At 39.4% G+C, this 24,701-nt stretch overlaps 1 long non-coding RNA gene across 1 annotated transcript; it reads left to right on the top strand.

Moving 5' to 3' along the window:
- Nucleotides 1-15,349: 15,349 nt before the first annotated feature.
- Nucleotides 15,350-15,906, top strand: LOC104120564 (uncharacterized). The gene is made up of 2 exons (XR_011411686.1): nt 15,350-15,431; nt 15,617-15,906. It is a non-coding gene; the product is annotated as an uncharacterized lncRNA (long non-coding RNA).
- Nucleotides 15,907-24,701: the final 8,795 nt, after the last annotated feature.

The raw sequence follows: 24,701 nt of genomic DNA, 5'->3' as shown, positions 1-24,701 counted from the left end.
TGTGTGATTCACGATTTTAGAGTTGTTTGATGTGATTTGGGGTTTCAAATAAGTTTGTATAATGTTTTAGGACTTGTTGGTGTGTTGGGTTGAGGTCCCGAGGGCCTCGGGTGAGTTTCGGATGGTTAACGGATCAAAAAACGGGACTTAAACAGCTGCTGCAAAAGCTGCTGCAATTTTCTATTGGAAATGCTATCAAAAATCGAACTTCCTGAGGATCGAAGGCAGGCTCGAGATCCATGATCGATGGCAGGCTCGAGAGCCATGATCGAAGGCCCAGGGTCGAGAGCTATGACCAAGGCCAATGATCGAAGGCCATAAAGATCGAAGCCATGATCGATAGCCAGGATTGATGGCTGTGATCGAGCCCCAGGGTCGAGGGCCAAGATGGAAGCTATGATCGAAGTCCATGACCGAGGTCCATGATCGAGGACCATGATCGGACTCCCCTTAATCGGACTCCCCATAATCGGACTCCCCATGATCGGACTCCCATGATCGAGGTCACCCTAGACAGATCTGTAAGATATAAAATCAGGGGGGCTTCATCCCATTCGCCATTTTTTACAACTTGGAGCTTGACAAGAGGCGAATTTTGTTATATCTTCAAGGAAAAACATTGGGGTAAGTGTTCTTAACTCAATCTTGGTTAGATTACCCGAATCCATCAATATTTTTAACATTTAATTGGTGATTTAATTTGGGAAAAATTTGAAAATCCTCTTGGATAGATTTGAGGGTCGAATCGTTATTGGAATTTAGTCATTTTGGTATGGTTAGACTCATGGTTGAATGGGCGTTCATATTTCGTAACTTTCGCCGGATTTCGAGATGTGGGCCCCACGGGCAAATTTTGAGTTAATTTCGGATTTTATTGAGAAATGTAATATTTTCTTATGAAATTGATTACTATAATTTTTGTTAAATGTATCGAATTAATTATGACTAGATATGAGTCAATCGGAGTCGAAAAATTGAGAAAAAAGTATAATACTTGATTAAATTGGAGCAAGTCGAGGTAAGTGACTTTTCTAACCTTGTGTGGGGGAAATTTTCCCTATAATTGATATTAATGTGATTATTGAAATGTGTTGAAAGTCATGTACACGAGGTGATGAGTGTGTACATGGGTTAAATGTGAGAGATTATATTTTTAAATTGTGTAGATCATTGTTGCGCATTTATTAAATTATTTTATCTTGTTATATTCTTCATCATTGATCTGTGATATATATATATATATATATATATATATATATATATATATATATATATATATATATATATATATATATATATATATATATATATATTAAATTTGTTTTCCTTTTCCTGCTAATTGTTTTACCTGTTTAATTGAAACTTGATTTCTTTTATACTGTGCATTATTGAAGGTTGATTTTATTTAAATTAAATATTATTAATATGAAGTATTTGACATTTTTAAATTTGATGCTGAAGCAACGTATTAAAAATTTGATATATTATTTTTCTGAATTATTTATTCTTGAATATTTTCGTAAGATGTTTTTTGGATTATTCTGGCATGAGCCGTGAGTACTTTATTATTGAAAAATATTGTTGTTGATTTCTTTTTGTGGAAAATTGAAATATTGGGCACTTGAGGTGCATATTGTGATATTGATACGCATGCGGTGGTATAAGGTCTGGGTGTTGAAACGCATGCGGTAAGATAAGGATGGCTTGATACGCGTGGCTAGTAGGGTTGACTACTAGAAGTCATGCGCTGTGATAAGGGTGGCTAAAACGCGGGATGCTATTTCGGAAAAAAAAATTATTTTCTTTAAATAAATTGTGAAGGCTCCCGCGGTGGTATAAGAAAATGAGATATTGTGAAATTATTTATAATTTGGGACTACGAGGCGGTACCTCGGTAGTGCCCTTGTTGATATTGATTTATGGCCATAGTTGCTTTTGATTAATTGTTGTGATTTTCATAAAGTTGAAGGAAATTCTGTTTTGATTCCACGAGATATTATTTGTAATTATTTGGTGTCATTAAATGTGACATACTATTTGATTTATTTCCAATGTCATTTTATTTTACTATATTGATAAACATTTTACCATGCCATTATTATATTCCAGTAGGGCCTCACCTGACCTCGTCACTACTCTACCAAGGTTAGGCTTGGCACTTACTGGGTACCGCTGTGGTGTACTCATACTATACTTCTGCACATCTTTTTGTGCAGATCCAGGTACATTTTACCAGCCTAGACGTCAGTGAGTTACCTGTGCACGGAGACTTCGAGGTATATCTGTCAGCGTTCGCAGACTCCGGAGTCCCCTTTTATCATTTTATGTTGCTTCCTTATATTTTATTTAGACCTTGACTTATAGAGACATTGAGAATAAATTCTTAGAAGCTTGTGATTTATTTCTACCGGATTTTGGGAGTTGAAATTGTTTGAATTGTAGTTTATCTATTTCAGATATTATTATTATTCCGCATTGATAGGCTTACCTAGTCTTAGAGACTAGGTGCCATCACGACATCCTACGGAGGGAATTTGGGGGTCGTGACAAGTTGGTATCAGAGCACTTGTTTCATAGGTGTTATGAGTCACAAGCAGGTTTAGTAGAGTCTTGCGGATCGGTACGGAGATGTCTGTACTTATCTTCGAGAGGCTATGGAACTGTTAGGAAATATTCACTTCTTTGATTCCTTATCGTGCGTATTTGTTGACTTTAAAATTTTAAACAATTGTCTTTCTATTCTCTCACAGATAGTGAGGACATGCACGACTGGATCTGATGATCAAACATCCGCGCCCCCTGTTGGAGCCGCAAGAGGCCGGGGTCAGGGCAGAGGCCGAGCCAGAGGCCAAGGAAGACCACGTGGTGCAGCCAGAGCACCTGCACGAACTGCTGCACCAGAGCCACCAGTAACTCCAGTTGGAGAGCAGGCACCTGAGACGCCTATTACTACTCCTGCTCTTCAGGAGACTCTTGCCCAGTTTTTGAGCATGTTTGGCACTTTAGCTCAGGCAGGATTAATTCCACTTGCTCCTACCACATCTCAGGCTGGGGGAGGAGCGCAGACTCCCGACGCCCGTACTCCAGAGCCACGTGCCCAAGTTGACCATGAATCAGAGGTTATACCAGTGCAACCAGTTGTCCCTGTTCGGCCTGATATTAGGACAGCAGTTTCAGAGGGGGAGCAGCTCAGGCTCGAGAGGTATAAGATGTACCACCCTCCCACTTTCAGCGGTTTAGCTTCAGAGGATGCTCAGGGTTTTCTGGAGGAATGTCACCGTATCCTTCATACTATGGGTATTGTGGATTCCAGTGGGGTTTCTTTCACGGCATTCCAGTTTAGAGGAGCAGCCTACCAGTGGTGGCGGGCATATGAGTTGGATAGTCCCGCTGAGGCATCTTCACTCACTTGGACTCAATTTTCGGATATGTTCTTAAGGGAGTATGTTCCTCAGAGTCTTAGGGATGCATGGCGCGTAGAGTTTGAGCAGTTGCGCCAGGGTTCTATGACTATGTTAGAGTATGCGGTCCGATTCAGTGATTTGGCTAGGCATGCACCAGCCTTAGTTGCTATTGTTCGAGAGCGGGTTCACAGATTTATTGAGGGCCTTCACCCTAGTATCAGATACAGTATGGCCCAAGAGCTAGAGATAGACATCACATACCAACAAGTGGTGTGAATTGCTAGAAGATTGGAAGGTATGCAGACTTGGGAGAGGGAAGAGAGGGAAGCTAAGAGACCCCGAGATTCTGGAACATATAATAATTCTCGTGCCCCAGTTGCAGCACGTCATGGTAGAGGTTATGTGAGCCATCCTATTCATTCAACACTTCCAGCTTCCAGTGGTATTCTGACTACTCCCAAACCTCAGGTTCCATATTACGCACCACCAGTGTCTTCTGTACCTCCTGTACGGGGTGCTTTCAGCGGACAGTCTAGTCGATCAGGCCCGAGCCAGTCCCAACAGCCACGTCCTCTAAGGGCTTGTTTTGAGTGTGGTGACACTAGTCATATTATGAGAGATTGTCCCAGATTTAGGAAGGGTGCACCTCCACAAATTTCTCAGGCCCCACCTATTCCACAGAGTCCCCAGACTTCTCAGGCCATGATTACTGCACTAGTTGCCACTCCACCTGCACAGCCAGCTAGAGGTGGAGGTCGGGCAGGTAGAGGTCGCCCTAGAGGGGGAGGCCAAGCCAGATATTATGCCCTTCCTGCTAGTACAGTTGCCGTTGCATCCGATTCTGTTATCACAGGTATTATTCCGGTCCGTCATAGAGATGCATCAGTTTTATTTGATCCAGGCTCCACTTATTCTTATGTGTCATCTTATTTTGCCCCGTATTTGGGCGTATCACGTGATTACTTGAGTTCTTCTGTTTATGTATCTACACTCGTGGGTGAATCCATTATTGTGGACTGTGTGTATCGGTCGTGTTTAATTGTTATTAGTGGTTTTGAGACCAGAACTGATTTATTATTGCTCAGTATGGTGGATTTCGACATTATTTTGGGCATGGATTGGTTGTCACCCTATCATGCTATTCTTGATTATTACGCCAAGATGGTGACATTGGCTATGCCAGGTGTACCGCAGCTAGAGTGGAGAGGTACCTAGGATCATGTTCCTAGCAGGGTTGTTTCATTTCATAAAGCTCAACGAATGGTTGAGAAGGGGTGTGATGCGTATCTGGCCTATGTGAGAGATGTTAGTATTGATACTCCTACTGTAGAGTCAGTTCCTGTAGTAAGGGATTTTCCTGATATATTTCCAGCAGATCTTCTGGGTATGCCACCCGACAGGGATATTGATTTTGGTATTGATCTATTACCGGGTACTCAGCCCATTTCTATTCCACCATACCGTATGGGCCCAACAGAGTTGAAAGAATTAAAAGAACAGTTATATGAATTGCTTGATAAGGGTTTCATTCGGCCTAGTGTATCGCCGTATGGTGCTCCTGTCTTATTTGTAAAGAAGAAGGATGGTTCTATGTGGATGTGTATTGATTATCGCCAGTTAAACAAGGTTACAGTGAAGAACAGGTATCCGTTACCACGTATTGATGACTTATTTGATCAGCTTCAGGGTGCCAGGGTATTCTAAAAAATTGACTTGCGTTCAGGCTATCATCAGTTGAAGATTCGGGAGCCAGATATTCCGAAGACTGCTTTCAGGACTCGGTACGGTCATTACGAGTTCCTTGTGATGTCTTTTGGGCTGACCAATGCCCCAGCAACATTTATGCACTTAATGAATAGTGTATTACAACCCTATCTTGATTCCTTCATCATTGTATTTATTGATGACATTCTGGTGTAATTCCGGAGTCGGGAAGATCATAAACAACATCTGAGGACTGTGCTTCAGATTTTGAGAGAAAGGAAGTTATATGCAAAATTTTCAAAGTGTTAATTCTGGCTTGATTCAGTGGGATTTTTGGGTCATATAGTTTCGTGCGAGGGGATCAAGATAGATCCAAAGAAGATTGAAGCAGTGCAGAGTTGGTCCAGACCGTCCTCAGTTACGGAAATTCAGAATTTCCTTGGTTTGGCTCGGTATTATCGCCGATTTGTAAAGGGGTTCTCTTCTATTGTTGCATCTATGACCAAATTGACCAAGAAAGGTGCTCCTTCAGGTGGTCGGATGAATGTGAAGAGAGCTTTTAGAAGCTCAAGACAACTTTGAGTACAACTCTAGTATTGGTGTTGCCTACGGGTTCAGGGTCTTATACTGTGTATTGTGACGCGTCGCATATTGGCCTTGGCGCAGTGCTGATACAAGACGGTAGGGTGATTGCCTATGCGTCCAGACAGTTAAAGGTACATGAGAAGAATTATCCAGTCCATGATCTTGAGTTAACAACTATTGTTCATGCCTTAAAGATTTGGCGACAGTATTTGTAGGGTGTCCATTGTGAGGTTTATACCGATCATCGGAGTCTACAATATTTGTTTAAACAGAAGGATCTTAATTTGCGGCAGCGAAGGTGGTTGGAGTTGCTTAAGGATTATGATATCACCATTCTCTATCATCCTGGGAAGGCCAATGTGGTGGCCGATGCCTTGAGTCATAAGGCGGAGAGTTTGGGCAGCTTAGCATATTTACCGGTAGCAGAGAGGCCTTGGCCAACCAGTTTGTTAGATTGGATGTTTCCGAGCCGAGTCGAGTTTTAGGTTGCATGGTTTCTCAGTCTTCTCTTTATGATCGTATCAGGGAACGCCAATATGATGACCCCCATCTGTTTGTCCTTAAGTATACAGTTCAGCACGGTGATGCCAAGGAAGTCACTATTGGAGATGACGATGTATTACAGATGCGGGGCAGGCTTTGTGTGCCTAATATGGATGGCTTACGTGAGTTGATTCTCCAGGAGGCTCACAGTTCGCCGTACTCCATTCATCCGGGTACTGCAAAGATGTATCAGGACTTGAGACAACACTATTACTGGAGGCGGATGAAGAAAGACATAGTGGGGTATGTATCTCGGTGTCTAAATTGTCAACAGGTGAAATATGAACATCAGCAACCGGGTGGATTACTTCAGAAGTTAGAGATTCCAGAATGGAAATGGGAGCGGATCACTATGGATTTCGTTGTTGGGCTCCCACGGACTCAGCGGAAGTTTGATGCAGTTTGGGCGATTGTGGATAAGCTGACCAAATCAGCTCATTTCATTCCTGTGATTACTACTTACTCTTCAGAGCAGCTGGCTCAGGTATATATTCACGAGATTGTCAGACTTCACGGTGTACCAGTATCTATCATCTCTGACCGGGGTACACAGTTTACCTCACGGTTTTGGAGGGCAGTACAGCGTGATTGGGTACTCGGGTAGAGTTGAGTACAACATTTCACCCTCAGATGGACGGGCAATCCGAACGCACTATTGAGATGCTGGAGGATATGCTTCGTGCGTGTGTGATAGATTTTGGGGGTGCTTGGGATCAGTTCTTACCACTTGCGGAGTTTGCTTACAACAACAGTTACCAGTTAAGCATTCAGATGACTCCATATGAGGCCTTGTATGGTAGGCGGTGCCGGTCTCCAGTGGGTTAGTTCGAACCGGGCGAGGCTAGACTATTGGGTACAGACTTGGTTCAGGATGCCCTGGAAAAGGTTAATATGATTCAGGATCGACATCGTACAGCCCAATCTAGACAGAAGAGTTATGCGGATCGGAAGGTTCACGATGTTGCATTCATGGTTGGTGAGAGGGTATTGCTCTGGGTTTCGCCTATGAATGGTGTGATGAGGTTCGGGAAGAAGGGCAAGTTGAGCCCTAGGTATATTGGGCCTTTTGAGATTCTTGAGAGAGTTGGAGAGGTGGCTTATAGACTTGCACTACCACCTAGTCTTTCTGCGGTTCATCCTGTATTCCATGTTTCTATGCTTCGAAAATATCACGGCGATCCGTCTCATGTGTTAGACTTCAGTTCGGTTCAGTTGGACAGGGATCTATCTTATGTTGAGGAACCAGTGGCTATTTTATAGGCAGGTCCGAAAGCTGAGGTCAAAGAACATTGCCTCCGTGAAGGTTTAGTGGAGGGGTCATCCGGTCAAGGAGGCGACTTGGGAGGCCGAGCATTATATACGCAGCTGTTATCCACACTTATTCACCAGCAAAGGTACTTTTTCTAACTCCGTTCGAGGACAAACGTTTGTTTTAGAGGTGGAGAATGTGATGATCCAAAATGTCATCTTTAAATTTAATGATTAATTATGTGATCTAAGCACTATTTGCCATTACTCGACTTGCGTGTGCAGTCCGTAAAAATTTTTCCAGAAAGTTTTCACGTGAAAAATGGATTAAAATGTGAATTAGATGTTTAAAACACAACTGAGTTGACTTTGGTTAACATTTTGAGCAAACGGACTCGGATCCGTATTTTGACAGTTCCGGTAGGTCAGTATCATGAATTGGGACTTGATCGTATGCCCAGAATCAAATTCTGAGGTTCCTAGCCCGAGATATGGAATTTTGACGAAAAATTTAAAGTTTAAGTTCAAATAGTGACCGGATGTCGAATTATGTGTAAATGACCCCGGAATAGAATTTTGATGATTCCAACAGCTCTGTATGGTGATTTTGGACTTAGGAGCATGATCGGAATTTTGATTGGAAGTCCGTAGTGGAATTAGGCTTGAAATGCCGAAAGTTGAATTTTTGGGAAGTTTGACCGAGGGGTTGACTTTTTGATATCGGGGTCGAAATCCGATTCTGAAAATTTTCATAGTTCCGTTATGTTATTTATGACTTGCGTACAAAATTTGAGGTCAATCGGACTTGATTTGATAGGTTCCGGTGTTGTTTGTAGAAATTGAAAGTTTCAAAGTTCATTAGGCTTGAATCTATGTGTGATTCGTGATTTTAGCGTTGTTTGATGTGATTTAGTGTTTGAAATAAGTTCGTATGATGTTTTAAAACTTGTTGGTGCATTGGGTTGAGGTCCCGAGGGCCTCGGGTGAGTTTCGGATGGTTAACGGATCAAAAAACGGGACTTAAACAGCTGCTGCAATTTTCTGTTGGAAATGCTGTCAAAAATCGAACTTCCTAAGGATCGAAGGCAGGCTCGAGATCCATAATCGATGGCAGGCTCGAGATCCATTATCGATGGCAGGCTCAAGAGCCATGATCGAAGGCCACTGATCGAAGGCCCAGGGTCGAGAGCTATGACCAAGGCCAATGATCGAAGGCTATGGAGCCATGATCGATAGCCAGGATTGATGGCTGTGATCGAGCCCCAGGGTCGAGGGCCAAGATCGAAGCTATGATCGAAGGCCATGACCGAGGTACATGATCGAGGACCATGATCGTACCCCATGATCAGACTCCCCTTAATCGGACTCCCCATAATTGGACTCCCCATGATCGGATTCCCATGATCGAGGTCACCCTGGACAGATCTGTAAGATATAAAATCAGGGGGGCTTCGTCCCATTCGCCATTTTTAACAACTTGGAGCTTGAGCAGAGGCGATTGTTTTTATATCTTCAAGGAAAAATATTGGGGTAAGTGTTTTTAACTCAATCTTGGTTAGATTACCCGAATCCATCACTGGTTTTAACATTTAATTGGTGATTTAAGTTGGGAAAAATTTGAAAACCCTCTTGGATAGATTTGAGGATTTAAGGGTCGAATCGTTATCGGAATTTAGTCATTTTGGTATGGTTAGACTCGTGGTTGAATGGGCGTTCATATTTCGTAACTTTCGCCGGATTCCGAGATGTGGCCCCACAAGCAAATTTTGAGTTAATTTCGGATTTTATTGAAAAATATAATATTTTCTTATGAAATTGATTACTATAATTTTTGTTGACTGTATCGAATTAATTATGACTAGATACGAGTCGATCGGAGTCGGAAAATCGAGAAAAAAGCATAATACTTGATTAAATTAGAGCAAGTCGAGGTAAGTGACTTATCTAACCTTGTGTGGGGAAAATTTCCCCTAGAATTGGTATTAATGTGATTATTGAAATGTGTTGAAAGTCGTGTACACGAGGTGACGAGTGTGTACACGGGCTAAATATGAAAGATTATATTTTTAAATTGTGTAGATCATTGTTGCGCATTTATTAAATTATTTTATCTTATTATATTCTTCATCATTGATCTGTGATATATATATATATATATATTTTAAATGTGTTTGCTTTTTATATATATATATATATATATATATAATTTATTTTTCTTTTCCTGCTAATTGTTTTACCTGTTTAATTGAAACTTGGTTTCTTTTATACTGTGCATTATTGAAGGTTGATTTTCTTTAAATTAAATATTATTAATATGAAGTATTTGATATTTTTAAATTTGATATTGAAGCAACGTATTAAAAATTTGAAATATTATTTTCCTGAATTATTTATTCTTGAATATTTTCGTAAGAGTTGTTTTGGATTATTCTGGCATGAGCCGTGAGCTCTTTATTATTAAAAAATATTGTTGTTGATTTTTTTTGTGGAAAATTGAAATATTGGGCACTTGAGGTGCAAATTGTGATATATTGGGATATTGATACGCATGCGGTGGTATAAGGTCTGGGTGTTGAAACGCATGCGGTGAGATAAGGGTGGCTTGATACGCGTGGCTAGTAGGGGTGACTACTAGAAGTCATGCGGTGTGATAAGGGTGGCTAAAACGCGGGATGCTATTTCGGGGAAAAATTATTTTCTTTAAATAAATTGTGAAGGCTCCCGCGGTGGTATAAGGAAATGAGATATTGTGAAATTATTTATAATTTGGAACTACGAGGCGGTACCTCGGTAGTGCCCTTGTTGATATTGATTTATGGCCATAGTTGCTTTCGATTAATTGTTGTGATTTTCATAAAGTTGAAGGAAATTCTGTTTTGATTCCACGAGATATTATTTGCAATTATTTGGTGTCATTAAATGTGACATACTATTTGATTCATTTCCAATGTCATTTTATTTTACTATATTGATAAACATTTTACCATGCCATTATTATATTCCAGTAGGGCCTCACCTGACCTCGTCACTACTCTACCAAGGTTAGGCTTGGCACTTATTGGGTACCGCTGTGGTGTACTCATACTACACTTCTGCACATCTTTTTGTGCAGATCCAGGTACATTTTACCAGCCTAGACGTCAGTGAGTTACCTGCGCACGGAGACTTCGAGGTATATCTGTCAGCGTTCGCAGACTCCGGAGTCCCCTTTTATAATTTTATGTTGCTTCCTTATATTTTATTTAGACCTTGACTTATAGAGACATTGGGAATAAATTCTTAGAAGCTTGTGATTTATTTCTACCGGGTTTTGGGAGTTGAAATTGTTTGAATTGTAGTTTATCTATTTCAGATATTATTATTATTCCGCATTGATAGGCTTACCTAGTCTTAGAGACTAGGTGCCATCACGACATCCTACGGAGGGAATTTGGGGTCGTGACAAGTATCATGCCGACCTGTCACATGTGTTAGACTTCAGCACAGTTCAGCTAGATAATTGCTTGGGTTATGAAGATGAGCCAGTTGCCATTGTTGAAAAGCAGGTTCGCCAGTTGAGGTCCAAGAGGATTTCTGCAGTAAAAGTCTAGTGGAGGGGCCAACCAGTCGAGGAAGTGACTTGGGAGGCCGAGGAGGATATGCGGAGCAAATATCCACACTTATTTAGCACTCCAGATATTATTCTAAACCCGTTCGAGGACGAACGTTTGTTTAAGAGGTGGAGAATGTAATGACCCAACCGGTCATTTTGACTTTTAGAATCCCGTTTCCTAAAATACAACTCCCCGTATGTGCTTTTATTAATTTATGACTTGCGGGGATGGTTGATTCGAGATTTAGAAGTGTTCGGGTTGGAATCAGAACACTTGGTTCTTTAAGTTGGCTTTTAAAGGCAAAGTTTGACTTCGCTCAACATTTTTAGAAAATGACCCCGAAATCGGGATTTGACAGTTCCAATAGGTTTGTATGGTGATTTTGGACTTAAGAGCGTGTTCGCAATTTCATTTGGAAGTTCGTAGTTAAATTAGGCTTGAAATGGCTAAAACAAGAATTTAAGTTTGGAAGTTTGACCGGGGAGTTGACTTTTTGATATCGGGGTCGGAATCCAGTTCCGAAATTTTTTATAGTTTTGTTATGTCATTTAAGACTTGCACGCAAAATTTGGTGTCATTCCGAGCAGTATAAATATGATTCGGCGCGTTCGGAAGAAATTAGAAACTTGAAGTTCATATTTTGATCCAATTCGGTTTTGGGGTGCGGTTCTTAGTTTCGTTGTTGAATTTAGTGTTTTGAGAGTTCGAGAAAGTCCGTGTTATGTTTTCTAACTTGTTGGTGCATTTGGACGGGGTCTCGAGGGGCTCGGGTAAGTTTTGAATAATCCGGAGCTAAGTCAGAAAAACCAGAAAATTCCAGTTCTCGTTTCCTTCTTCGCGAACGCGTGAGTTCCCTGTCGTTCACGATGAAGGAAAAATGGGACTGGGCAATTTCCCTTCGCGTTCGCGTGAAAGGCGACACGTTCGCGAAGCCTTGGGTTTTTGCCTATCGCATTCGCGAGTGAGGCGACGCGTTCGTGAAAGAGGTTGGGACCAGGTGAAGTTTGCTTACGAGTTCGCGAAGGAGCTCACTCGTTCGCGAAAGAGAAAGCCATAAGCCTTCGCGTTCGCGAAGGGTAATTTTGAGCCTGAAGAAATTGTCCTTCGCGAACGCGAAGCCTTGACTGCGTTCGCGAAGAAGGAGCCTACTGTTCCAGACAGAATGTCTTAAAAACGGGATTTCACCATTTTTAACCCTATTTCTTCCATTGTTGGGTAATTTTGGAGCTTTTTGAGAGGAGAGTTCAACTAGCAACTTGAAGGTAAGTTAATTCTACACACTTTGAATTAAATACATAGATTATGGGTAGATTATAACTAGTAAATCTTAGAAATTAAAGGTTTAGATGAAAAACCTGGATTTTTATAAAAACGAGATTTTAACCACGAAAATGGTTATGGAATTGGATAGAAATTATATATTTGAGTTCTTGAAATTATGGGTAACGCTTTCCTCTGAAAATTTTCGAAATCCGGGCACGTGGGCCCAGGGTGAATTTTAAAAATTTTACCGTTTTGGATAGGGTAATTTATTTAGTAGATGAATTTTGAATTACTGAACATGTATTAATTATTTTATATAACTTTTGCATAGTTTCGTATTTTTCGGCATTGAATTGAGGTTTTTACGCGACATTTTGATCGGAAAGCGTACTTTGAGACAAGGTAAGTCTCTTGTCTAATCTTGTGAGGGGAAAATTATCCCATAAGGAATTAAATTAATAAATGCTGCTAATTGTAGGGGCTACGTATGCATGAGGTGATGAGAGTCCGTGCGTAGCTACTATTAATGTTAAAGTCCAGATAATTTAGGACTCAAAGCATGAATTATGTGTGTAAATTGTATTTTTTATTTAATTAAATTATTTAAAATATATTGTGAATTGTTAGGGATAGATAGTAAAAGATGGAAATCTTATATACTTAATTTTCTGCTTAAATTAATTAATTGTTAAAAGAATTATTCATCCTCTCGAATTTATCTTATAATAAACATACTCTCATTCCGGAGGTACATAAGAAAATGTCCTCCTTTCTTGTGGAGTGGGCCGAACACCTCGGCAGTATAGATGCATCTATGGATCGCGCCGCACGTCCCTCGGCAGTGTACACGATACTCTGGAACGGGCCGTACGACCTCGGTAGAAATCGTGCCTAATAATAATAATAATTATACGATACTTTGCTATTTTAATTGCAGCTTGTGAATTTAATTAACGGATTGAAAATTGTTGCATTTGAAGGACTTTTATTATTTTTGCTAATTGAATAAATTTATTGTTAACTCTGTGAATCATGTTGATTTAAATAATTCTATTTTATTCTATTTATTATTGTTGACCCTTAGTGAGTGTAAAAGTCGACTATCTCGTCTCTACTCCTTCGAGATTAGGCTTGATACTTACTGGGTATACGTTGTTTACGTACTCATACTACACTTGTTGCACTTTTTGTGCAGGATCTGAGGCAGGTACTAGTGGAGGACCTATCATCGCACATCCACGTTATCCAGAGGCCTAGTGGTGAGCTGCCTTTCTGAACCGTTCTGCAGCTACTAGTGCCTCTCCTTGTATTTTCATTCTGTCTATTTTTATTTCAGATAGTATTTGGAGTTTTGTATAATCTACTAGATGCTCATACACTTGTGACACCGGGTCTTGGCACGCACATTGGTAGAATTTGAAATTTGTATTATTTCTTGAATTTAAATTAATCAGTATCTTTTTTATTTTCTCTAATATTTCTAGTAAAGTAATAAAATTACTTAGAAAATTATTTTGAAATTAATTGATATATGTTTAATTTATTAATTGGCTTGCCTAGCTGTAGTGTTAGGCGCCATCACGACCAAATTAGGTCGTGACATACACATATGTCCCTATTAATGTTGTTTAAAAATTTGACTTTTATTCATGTTATATCATTCATATTTTAATTTTGATAATTTTGATTGTGAAATATTTCAGTCAGCTTGCCATGGTTCTCAAATTCTAACGTGCTGGCTATGAATCTGTATTTTCGTGTGATTTCAGTGTTTCTTTCAATGTTCCCTTGTATTTTAGTCTTTGTGCGAATAATGGAAAAAGTTAATTGAATGACTTTCTATTTAACAAAAATAAAGGATATCGACTTCAAAAGGTGATCACGTACACTAGTATTTTGAGACTTGCATCGTTCATCAGATTCATGCATTTACTTGTTTATTTATCATCTATCACCCTTCATTTTTTTCTGATGTATTATTTTCTTTCCAATTTATTTATGTCACCATCAGGGACAGATGTAGCGTTATGACTATGTATTCATCTGAACCCATAACTTTTTACACAGAGTGTATGTGTGTATATATATATATATATATATATATATATATATATATATATATATATATATATATAACCTTGTTAAGCATGCAGAATAAGTAATTAAAATGATGTCAATTCATTAATTGAGTCACATGCAAAGGGTCTTCCCAAAGTATAACAAGTAGATGAATGCTAATATATAATTATTGGCACCTATATAGAGTGTCGGTTAGGCAACATAATTATCAAATTATGTTTAGGAATTTCTACTGCTAAATTATATAGTCATACACACTAAATGCTAATGAGAATCTTCCTAATATAGTGGGGAAAAAAATTCATTTTTCTGTAAAATCCTAAATCCCAACTAAAGTCCAAGCAAGAGAATGCGTACATAAAATAAAAGTGTACAGTTCCTTCGATAGATTGAATTATAAATAGCATTCTACTAACATTGTAAATAGCATTCTACGCTGTTACTAGTAAATTTTAATATGTGACAGCAGGTTAATTATCATTTTTACCAAGTAATCAATTAAAATAATATTTATCAAAAAATATTATTGTAACATATTATTGTAAAATAATAAAACTTAAACTCTAATTGAAACGTATTATTGTAATCATATTCAAATGACAATAAGTAGTGGATCAGGCTCACCATGAACTTTCATATGCATATTCCGAGAACAAAAGATCAACGCAAAGTAAGTAGAGCAACTTGGGAGCACAATTTACAAGATATTGAAATACATTTTTTCTTTTTTAATTAGAAATTGTGGGGCAGAAAATAATTTAAATTATATAAACTGCATTATTTACAAGGGAAAGCGAGCCTAAGCAACTTAAACATAAGACAAATTGATTAATACTATTAAAGAAAACTACTATAGTCCATCTATTGAGCTAGATCATTACATGAAAATTCTATAAATACGCCACTTTAGGAAACAATATAGTGCACATGCAGACACTTGAAATACTATTGCCTAATATGGCGGTTTTTAAGCTTGGCTTCATTCTCACTGTTCTTCTCATGACAACCACAAGTTAGTATTCGTCTCTTTTTGTCTCTGCATATTGAAATAATATTATTACGCCTAATTGTCACCATGTGAATGAACGTATTTCTTATACACAGACAGATACAGATATATTGCATGAATGTGAGTTTTTATTCATGTTATATTAATCATAATTTGATTTTGATAATTTTAATTGAGAAATATTTCAGTGAACGTGCAATGGTTCTCAAAAACGAATGTGCTGGCTTGGAATGTTGATCATGATCTCTCAAGAGTTGAAAGGAGTCTGCTCCCTCAACTTAATGATTTTGTAACTTGTCTGAAACCTTGTCAAACAAACATGACTGCAGTGATTGTTGGGTTTGCTGTAAGTGTGATACGACCCATCATTGCGGCGCATTTACTGGGTAAAGTCTCTGCAAATTGCACATTATTGTTCAAATGCGACGAACTCTACTTCTATTTCCAATTACGAATTTGTCTTTTCGTGTGATTTCAATTTTTTTTTTCATTTTAATGTTTCCTTTTTCTTTGTCACGACCCAAAATCCCACCACAGGCGTCGTGATGACACTTATTCTTTAAGACTATATATATAGGTAAGCCGATATTCATTATATTTCGAAGCAATCTTTTTTAAGTATGAATTAAATACAAATGTCAAAACCAACAGCGGAACAAGTATGAATATAACAATCTCCCAAGACTGATAGTACTGAGCCACAAACTCTAACTGAATACATGAAATAATCTCAAGGATCGAATACCCAATACTGTTTGAATAATAAATAACAGTACAATAAAATGGAAAGATTCTAAGGAACTGCGACGACCAAGAAGCTCTACCTTGAATCCTTGCGATCCCACTCTAACTCTGTCCGAGTCCGAAATCTCCAATATCTGGCTCTGCAAAAAAATGTGCATAAGTATAGTATGAGTACACCATAGTCGGTACCCAGTAAGTATCAAGACTAACCTCAATGGAGTAAAGACGAAGTACAGTCAAGACACTCACTAGTCTAATAACCTGTGCAATATGATATACAAAATAAGAATAGGAAACAAATAACAATAAGGCAACATAAAACAACTAGTGATATGCACAACAAGACAACGAGAACACCATTAACATCGCTCAACAAATAATAAATATAAGTACACCCAATTAAATCAAGTCCTTCAAATAAATGTCTTTCACATATAATTCTTCCAAATAACTCTCTTTCAAATATAATTTTCTCAAATAAATATCTTTCGAATATAAAATTCTTTCAATAAATCTCTTAAAATATAATTTTCTCAAATAAATATCTTTCAAATACAATTCTTTCATATAATACCTTTTTGAATAAAAATCCATCCAAATAAATATTTTGAATATAATTCTTTCAATTAAAAAATCACCATGTGACACCTCATTTCATAATCATAAAAATACGGGTCTCAACCCATTTTTTTATTTTTCGTAAACACGGGTCTCAGCCTATTTTCATATTTCCACGGAACTTCGTGCCCATAATTAAGTCATCATATTTTCCCGGCACCTCGTGCCACTTTTCATATTACAGCTGCTCGGACAGTTCACGTGCCAATATTATTATCATTTAATCACAACACCTCGTGCCCACATTTCATATCACAACTACAGAGACAATTCACTTGCCAATATCTTTATTATTTACTCACGACACCTCATGCCCACATTTTATTTTATAATCCTGTTACACCCTGTACGTCCCAAAGTGACGTATAATGAATATGAGACTTGTTAATCATGATTTAAATGAGTTTAAAGTCAGAATATGACTATATATGATGATTGGACAAAACACATAAAGTTTGGGGAAAATCGGATTAAAGTTGCGGAAAATCCGACTAAGAATTTGTCCAATAACAAAGCTTTTTGAGAAATATATTTCGTGTATTATATGAGGTCTTTTTGGCTCATATTATATACCAAATTGAAGGTCTTGTAATTTAGTTTCCAATGCTCTTAACCGATTGTTCATACGATATCCGGATAAAAAGATATAAGCGTCGGAAGATGGGCGAATCAGAGGGTGCCAAGCTAGCACCATTTGACTTTTCAAAAGTTGATATATTTTCTTTAACTCGTCTCTCTCTCTCTCTCTTCATTTTTATATAGAATATGACCAGAGGACACCATAAATGGTCCTTGAGCTCTTTAATATTGCTTCAAACAAGACTATCATCTCGGACACGAAATCAAGAAGCAATAACATTAAAACGATACCTACAACGTAAGTATCGCGATATCGCCTCTTTTTTTCTTTATAGTTTGAGTTTTGGAATGTATTTAATAGTTAATAAAAATTCTTAATTTCTGTATTTAAGCTTTAAAATATCAAGAAAAGTTGATAAATTCGTTTTCTAATAGTTACACCTCACGGGACGGTAATCGGAAGCCGTGAGTTCGAGTTATTTGATTTGTATTGGACTGTTTTGTGGGCTGTTTTGTGTTACTTTTGGGCTGTATATTGTGCTGCTGATTTATGGAGTTTGGAAGGATAAAAATAGCGTGGAGAAACACCACATGTGGTAGGGTAGTAGGTTGGTCGCTCGTCGTTGTAGTTGCATGCTAATTGATAATTTGTTGATTGGGTGTATTATGGTATATTTGGGGGTTTTGTTGTATTGAAGGTCCCGAATTGTAATTAGGTTGGTTTTGAGTTGCTGATTGTATTATGTTTGTATCTCGCCTATAGTAGGCTTAAGGGAGCACTAAAAGCAGGGGAAATGTTGCCCGTTTTATTTTAGAATTGAGTTATCGTTTGAGATACATAATATACTACCGCCATCTAAATTGTACACATATTTCTTTGGTATAGGGTTGGCGCTCTAGTTATCATAATCTTGTTGTTGTGTTGCATTGACGACTTGAGGTATGTTAAGGCTATCCCTTTTTTCTTTTTGGCATGATCCAAATGATACAAACGAAACGAGCAAAATACGCAACGTTCATAAATGACTCTATTCATAGAAATACTAGAGGTGTCTATATTCTTGATTTTTCATGTGAATTATTATTATATACTCTATTCATGGGTCTCAGAAAAATACGTATTTGATAAAGTTTGTCCGAAAGGCATATTGATTTTATGATATTCGAGAAATCTTATTAACGTATTTCTTATACATTTCATGCATTTATACATGTACATTGACCCATGACCAGAAAGCGTTATATACGCATATATTATATATATATGGGATATGGGAAAAGGTTAAGGCGTTATATACGCATCACCACCTGATCAGCTGGTATATGTTGATAATTTTGCCCATAGTGGCCGAGATGATATGATGGGATGCCCTCAGAGGCTTGATGATATTATGTACACCTATACCTATGCATGATACGATATTTACACGCATGTGCATGATATTATAAATGTTTCAGGATTCACAAAGTTATTTAGATTCATAGGTGGAATTCTTTACCCCATGTTTCATCTATGTCTTTTATGTACTGATTTTCATGCTTTACATACTCAGTACATTATTCGTACTGACGTCCCTTTTTTCCTAGGGATGCTGCATTTCATGCCTGCAGGTGCAGGTAGACAGGCTGACGATACCATTCTTAGGATCCTTGATCAGCGAGAGTTGGTGGGCTCCATTTGATCCGGAGCTGCTTTGAGTTTTGGTACGATGTGTTTACATATATATATGCGTACGACGGGGCCCAGTCCCGTCCTTTATACAGTTGTACACTCTAATAGAGGTCTGTAGACAGTCATATATAGTTAGATAGTATGTGTCCTTGTCGGATAACCCTACCGTATTCCATATATATATGTATATATGTCTTTTGGTCATATTTTCTCACGTCGGTTGTTCATATGAATTAGTAGTTTATTTTCTGACTTTATGCATGACCTACACTTATTTCATGTTTATATCTTAGGCGAATGCTTAGGGGTATTCGATAAGTAGAACTCGGGTACTCGTCACGGCCCATCAGTTTGGGTCGTGACAAAAGTGGTATCAGAGCAGTTCTGTCCTAGGGTTGTCTGCAGACCGTGTCTTGTAGAGTCTTGTTTATGGGTGTGTTATTCACCACATTTATAGACAAGAGGCTACAAGATATTTAGGATGGTTACTCTTCTTTCTTCTTAGATCGTGCGATATAAGAATTCATTTTCCTAACGACATGTTATGTTTTCAGCGATGCCCAAGAAGGCTACAACCGCCCAGAAGGGCAAGTCCGTGGATGATGAGACTACAAGTATAGCGCCACGAGCTACCAGGTATCGGGGAGAGTCCCGTAGTGAGACTCCATCTCAGACTTCACAGACTCTGCCCTTTCTAGAGGAGATCCGAGTGGCACCAGCTCCACCACTCGCTCCAGTACCCTCAGCTCCTCATCCAGATGCACCGTATCAGGAGATGAGAGATGCTATTCAGTTATTGACTCGGTTAGTGGCCGCACAAGCTCGACGTCAGGAGGTTGGTATTGGTCATGCAAATAGGGCCATTAGTGCGAGGGTTCGTGATTTTATTAATTTGGACCCTCTGATATTCACTGGAGCAGATCCAAATGAGGACCCTCAGGTATTTATCGATAGGATGCAGAGGACTTTGAGGGTAATGAAGGCCATTGCGACTGAGTCAGTTGAGCTAGCTTCCTATAGACTTTGGGATATTGCAATTAATTTGTACGAGTCTTGGGAGTTGTCCAGAGGTGAGGATGCCATTCCCGCAGTATGGCAGGATTTTACAGAGGCTTTTCTTCATCATTATTTTCCACCAGAGCTTAGACGGGCCAGAGTTGATAGGGTCTTGACCCTTCGACAGGGTAATATGAGTGTTCGGGAGTACAGCTTTCAGTTTGATTCTTTGGTGAGGTATGCTCCCATTATTGTAGATAAGATGGAGGATCGGGTTCACCCGTTCGTGATGGGGTTGGAGCCGTACCTGCTCAATGACTGTATGTCGGTCTCACTTCATCCAGGCATTGATATTTCTCATATTCAGGCATACGCTCAGGGTGTAGAGGAGCGTAAGCAGAAGCAGAGGGCCGATCGTGAGCATGATAGGGGCCAGAGTAAGAGAGAAAGATCTTCAGGTCCTTCAGGTGAGTTTCGAGGTAGTCAGAGACAGCAATTCCCGAGGTATCCAGCTCAGCCATCAGTTAGTGCACCCCCTCAGTTTTCCGGTAGGAGATTTGATCGTTCCACATACTCAGGGCCCAGCCAGAGTTCCAGGGCCTCTCGTTCTTAATATAGGGGTGAGTCAAGTCAGATGAGGGCACCCTTGCCACGATGTGCTCAGTGTGGTAAGCATCATGTCGGGCAGTATCTCGTGGGGTTGGGTGTTTGTTATACTTGTGGTTATCCATGCCATGTTATGAGAGATTGTCCGACGAGAGGTGGTGCAGGTATAGTTCAGTCAGCGGGATCTATAGCTGGTTCGTCATCATCAGTACGTCCCCCTAGGCAAGGATCACAGGCACCAGTCGGTCATGGTAGAGGCAAAAGTGGAGCATCTAGCTCGAGCGGTCCTCAGAACCGCATTTATGCATTAGCGGGTCGACAGGATCATGAGTCATCACCTAATGTTGTTATAGGTATATTATCAGTCTCTTCATATGATATATATGCATTGATTGATCCAGGTTCCACCTTATCGTATGTCACTCCGTTGGTTGCTAGCAAGTTGGGATAAAACTTGAGTTGATTAAACCTTTTGAGGTGTCTACACCTGTTGGGGATCCAGTGATAGCTAGACGGGTATATAGAGATTGTATAGTAGGAGTTCTTAGCCGTTCTACAGTAGCGGACCTGATTAAGCTAGATATGGTAGAATTTGATGTTTATAATGGGTATGGATTGGTTGGCTTCTTGTTATGCTAATGTTGATTTTAGATCAAAGATGGTTCGGTTCCAGTTTCCAGGGGAGCCAATTCTAGAGTGGAAAGGTAATACTGCATCGCCGAGAGGTAGGTTTATTTCCTATCTCAAGGCAATGAAGATGATCAGAAAGGGTTATATTTATCACTTAGTTCGGTTACAGGATGTAAAAGCAGAGTCACCGACCCTTCAATCTATTCTAGCGGTTAATGAGTTTCCCTATGTTTTTCCCCATGAGCTTCCAGGCCTTCCGCCAGAGCGGGAGATTGAGTTTTCTATTGACACATTACCAGTTAATCAGCCGATATTTGTTCCTCCTTATAGAATGGCACCTACAGAGCTGAGAGAGTTGAAAGAACAACTGAGGGAATTGCTTGAAAAAGGCTTTATCAGACCTAGTACATCACCGTGGGGAGAACCTGTGTTATTTGTGAGAAAGAAAGATGGTTCCTTGCGGATGTGTATTGATTACAGACAATTGAATAAGGCGACGATCAAGAATAAGTACCCACTCCCGAGGATTGATGATTTATTTGATCAGTTGCAGGGTGCCAAGTGTTTCTCAAAGATAGACTTGAGGTCGGGGTACCATCAGGTAAGGGTTAGAGAAAAGGATATTCTGAAGACAGCATTCAGGACCAGATACAGACACTTTGAGTTTCGTGTTATGTCGTTCGGTTTGACTAATGCCCCAGCGGTATTCATGGACTTGATGAACCGTGTGTTTAGACCCTTTCTAGATCTGTTAGTGATTGTATTTATAGATGATATTTTGGTTTATTCTCGTTCAGTGGCTGAGCATGTAGATCATTTGCGTACTGTACTCAAAGATCTACAAAAAAGGAAGTTGTATGCAAAATTCTCTAAATGTGAATTCTGGTTGAGTTCTGTAGCCGTCCTTGGTCATATTATTTCGGGTGAGGGTATCCGGGTCGATACACATAAGATTGAGGCAGTGAAGACTTGGCCTAGGCCCATGACACCAACAAAGGTTCGTAGCTTCCTGGGTTTGGCAGGTTATTACATGAGATTTGTAGAGGGGTTTTCTTCAGTTTCAGCACCATTGACAAAGTTGACTCAGAAGGCAACCAAGTTTCAGTGGACTGATGCTTGTGAGCGGAGTTTCCAGGCATTGAAGGACAGATTGACTTCAGCACCGGTTCTGACACTTCCAGAAGGGACCGATGGTTATGCTATCTATTGTGACGCTTCGGGCGTTAGATTGGGTTGTGTATTGATGCAGCATGGTAAGGTTATCGCTTATGCTTCTAGAAAACTAAGAAACCACGAGAAGAATTACCCTACCCACGATTTAGAGTTAGCCGCGGTGATTCATGCACGAAAGATGTGGAGGCACTATTTGTATGTCAGAGGCGATGGTTGGAGCTACAAAAAACACTATGATGTTGATATTTTATACCATCCAGGAAAGGCCAATGTAGAAGCCGTCGCCCTCAGCCGTAGATCTATGGGTAGCTTATCATATTTACAGCCAGAGAAAAGTGAGATAAGTTATGAGATTCATCAACTAGCTAATCTTGGAGTTCGATTATTAGATTCAGGTGGTACCGGAGTTACTATTCAAAACACAACAACATCCTCTCTAGTAATTGAAGTGAAGGAATGCCAGTATGAAGATCCTGTGCTAGCTCACTACAGAGATACAACCCCTCAAAAGGAGAAGACACCATTGGAGATTACAGGAGATGGAGTCCTCAGATATCGAGATCGATTATGTGTTCCTAATGTAGCTGGGTTGCGCCAGCAGGTTATGGGAAAAGCTCACTATTCTTGTTATTCCATTCATCCAGGAGCGACGAAGATGTATCATGATATCAGGGTAATATACTGGTGGGACGGAATTAAGAAGGATATAGCAGAGTTTGTTGCTCAGTGCCCAAATTGTCAGCAGGTTAAGATTGAGCATCAGAAACCCGGTGGATTATTGCAGGCTATAGAGATTCCGACTTGGAAATGGGAAGTGATTAACATGGATTTCATCATAGGCTTACCTCGTACCCAGCGTAAGTTCGATTCTATATGGGTTATTATTGATAGAGTTACAAAATCAGCCCATTTTCTGCCTGTCAGGACTACGTATTCAGCAGAGGATTATGCAAGGATTTATATTAAGGAGATAGTACGACTTCATGGTGTCCCTATATCTATTATCTTAGATAGAGGTGCTCAATTTATAGCTAATTTCTGGAGGTCCTTCCAAAAAGGATTGGGGACTCAAATAAGTCTTAGTACATCATTTCATCCTCAAAAAGACAGTCAGGCTGAGCGTACTATTCAGACACTGGAGGATATGCTGCGAGCTTCTGTGATGGACTTCAGGGGTAACTAGGATTATCATCTTCCACTTATTGAGTTCGCATATAATAATAGTTATCATTCCAGCATTTAGATGGCTCCATACGAAGCTCTTTACGGACGAAAGTGTAGGTCACCTATCAGATGGTTCGAGATTGGGAAAACTAAGTTAGTAGGACCAGAGTTGGTACAACAGGCAGTTGAGAAGATTAAGCTTATATGAGAAAGGCTATTAGTAGCTCAGAGTCGTCAGAAGTCATATGCAGATAATCGATGACGAGACTTGGAGTTTTAGGTAGATGACTGGGTATTCCTAAAGGTATCACCGATGAAAGGCGTTATGAGATTCAATAAGAAAGGAAAGCTTAGCCCTCGGTACATTGGACCTTATAAGATCATACGCAGAGTAGGCCAGGTAGCATATGAGTTAGACTTGCCTTACAACTTGGAGTCAGTACATCCAGTTTTTCACGTGTCTATGCTCCGCAAGTGTATTGAAGATATTTCTAGAGTCATTCCAGTTGACGATATTCAGGTCACAGAACATCTATCATATGAGGAAGCTCCCATTGCTATACTAGATAGACAAGTTCGGAGATTAAGAACTAAAGACGTATCTCCGGTTAAAGTACTTTGGAGGAACAATAATGTGGAGGAGATGACTTGGGAAGCTGAAGAAGACATGAAGTCTAGGTATCCTCACCTGTTTCCGCTTCCGGAGGAGGATCGGACTGAGACATCACAACCTTAGGTACGTATATGGTACTTGATTCTTATGTTAGTTATTATCATTGGTCGTGTGGGACCATTGGTGTTATTGATGATTGTGGACCTGTGTGGCTTTGTATTGTTAGGTTTTCTATCTGACAGGTTGGTAGTGGTACCATTACAGAGGAGACTCTGCCAATATATCTATAAATCTCTAGGAGTTTAACATTCGAGGACGAATGTTTCTAAGGGGGAAAGATTGTTACACCCTGTACGTCTCAAGGTGACGTATAATGAATATGAGACTTGTTAATCATGATTTAAATGAGTTTAAAGTCATAATATGACTATATATGATGGTTGGACAAAACACATAAAGTTTGGGGAAAATCGGATTA

Source organism: Nicotiana tomentosiformis, chromosome 10, assembly GCF_000390325.3.
Source record: "Nicotiana tomentosiformis chromosome 10, ASM39032v3, whole genome shotgun sequence".
Classification (NCBI taxonomy): Eukaryota; Viridiplantae; Streptophyta; class Magnoliopsida; order Solanales; family Solanaceae; genus Nicotiana; species Nicotiana tomentosiformis.
Note: the sequence above shows the minus strand (reverse complement) of the source record. Positions and strands in the feature narration are given on the sequence as shown.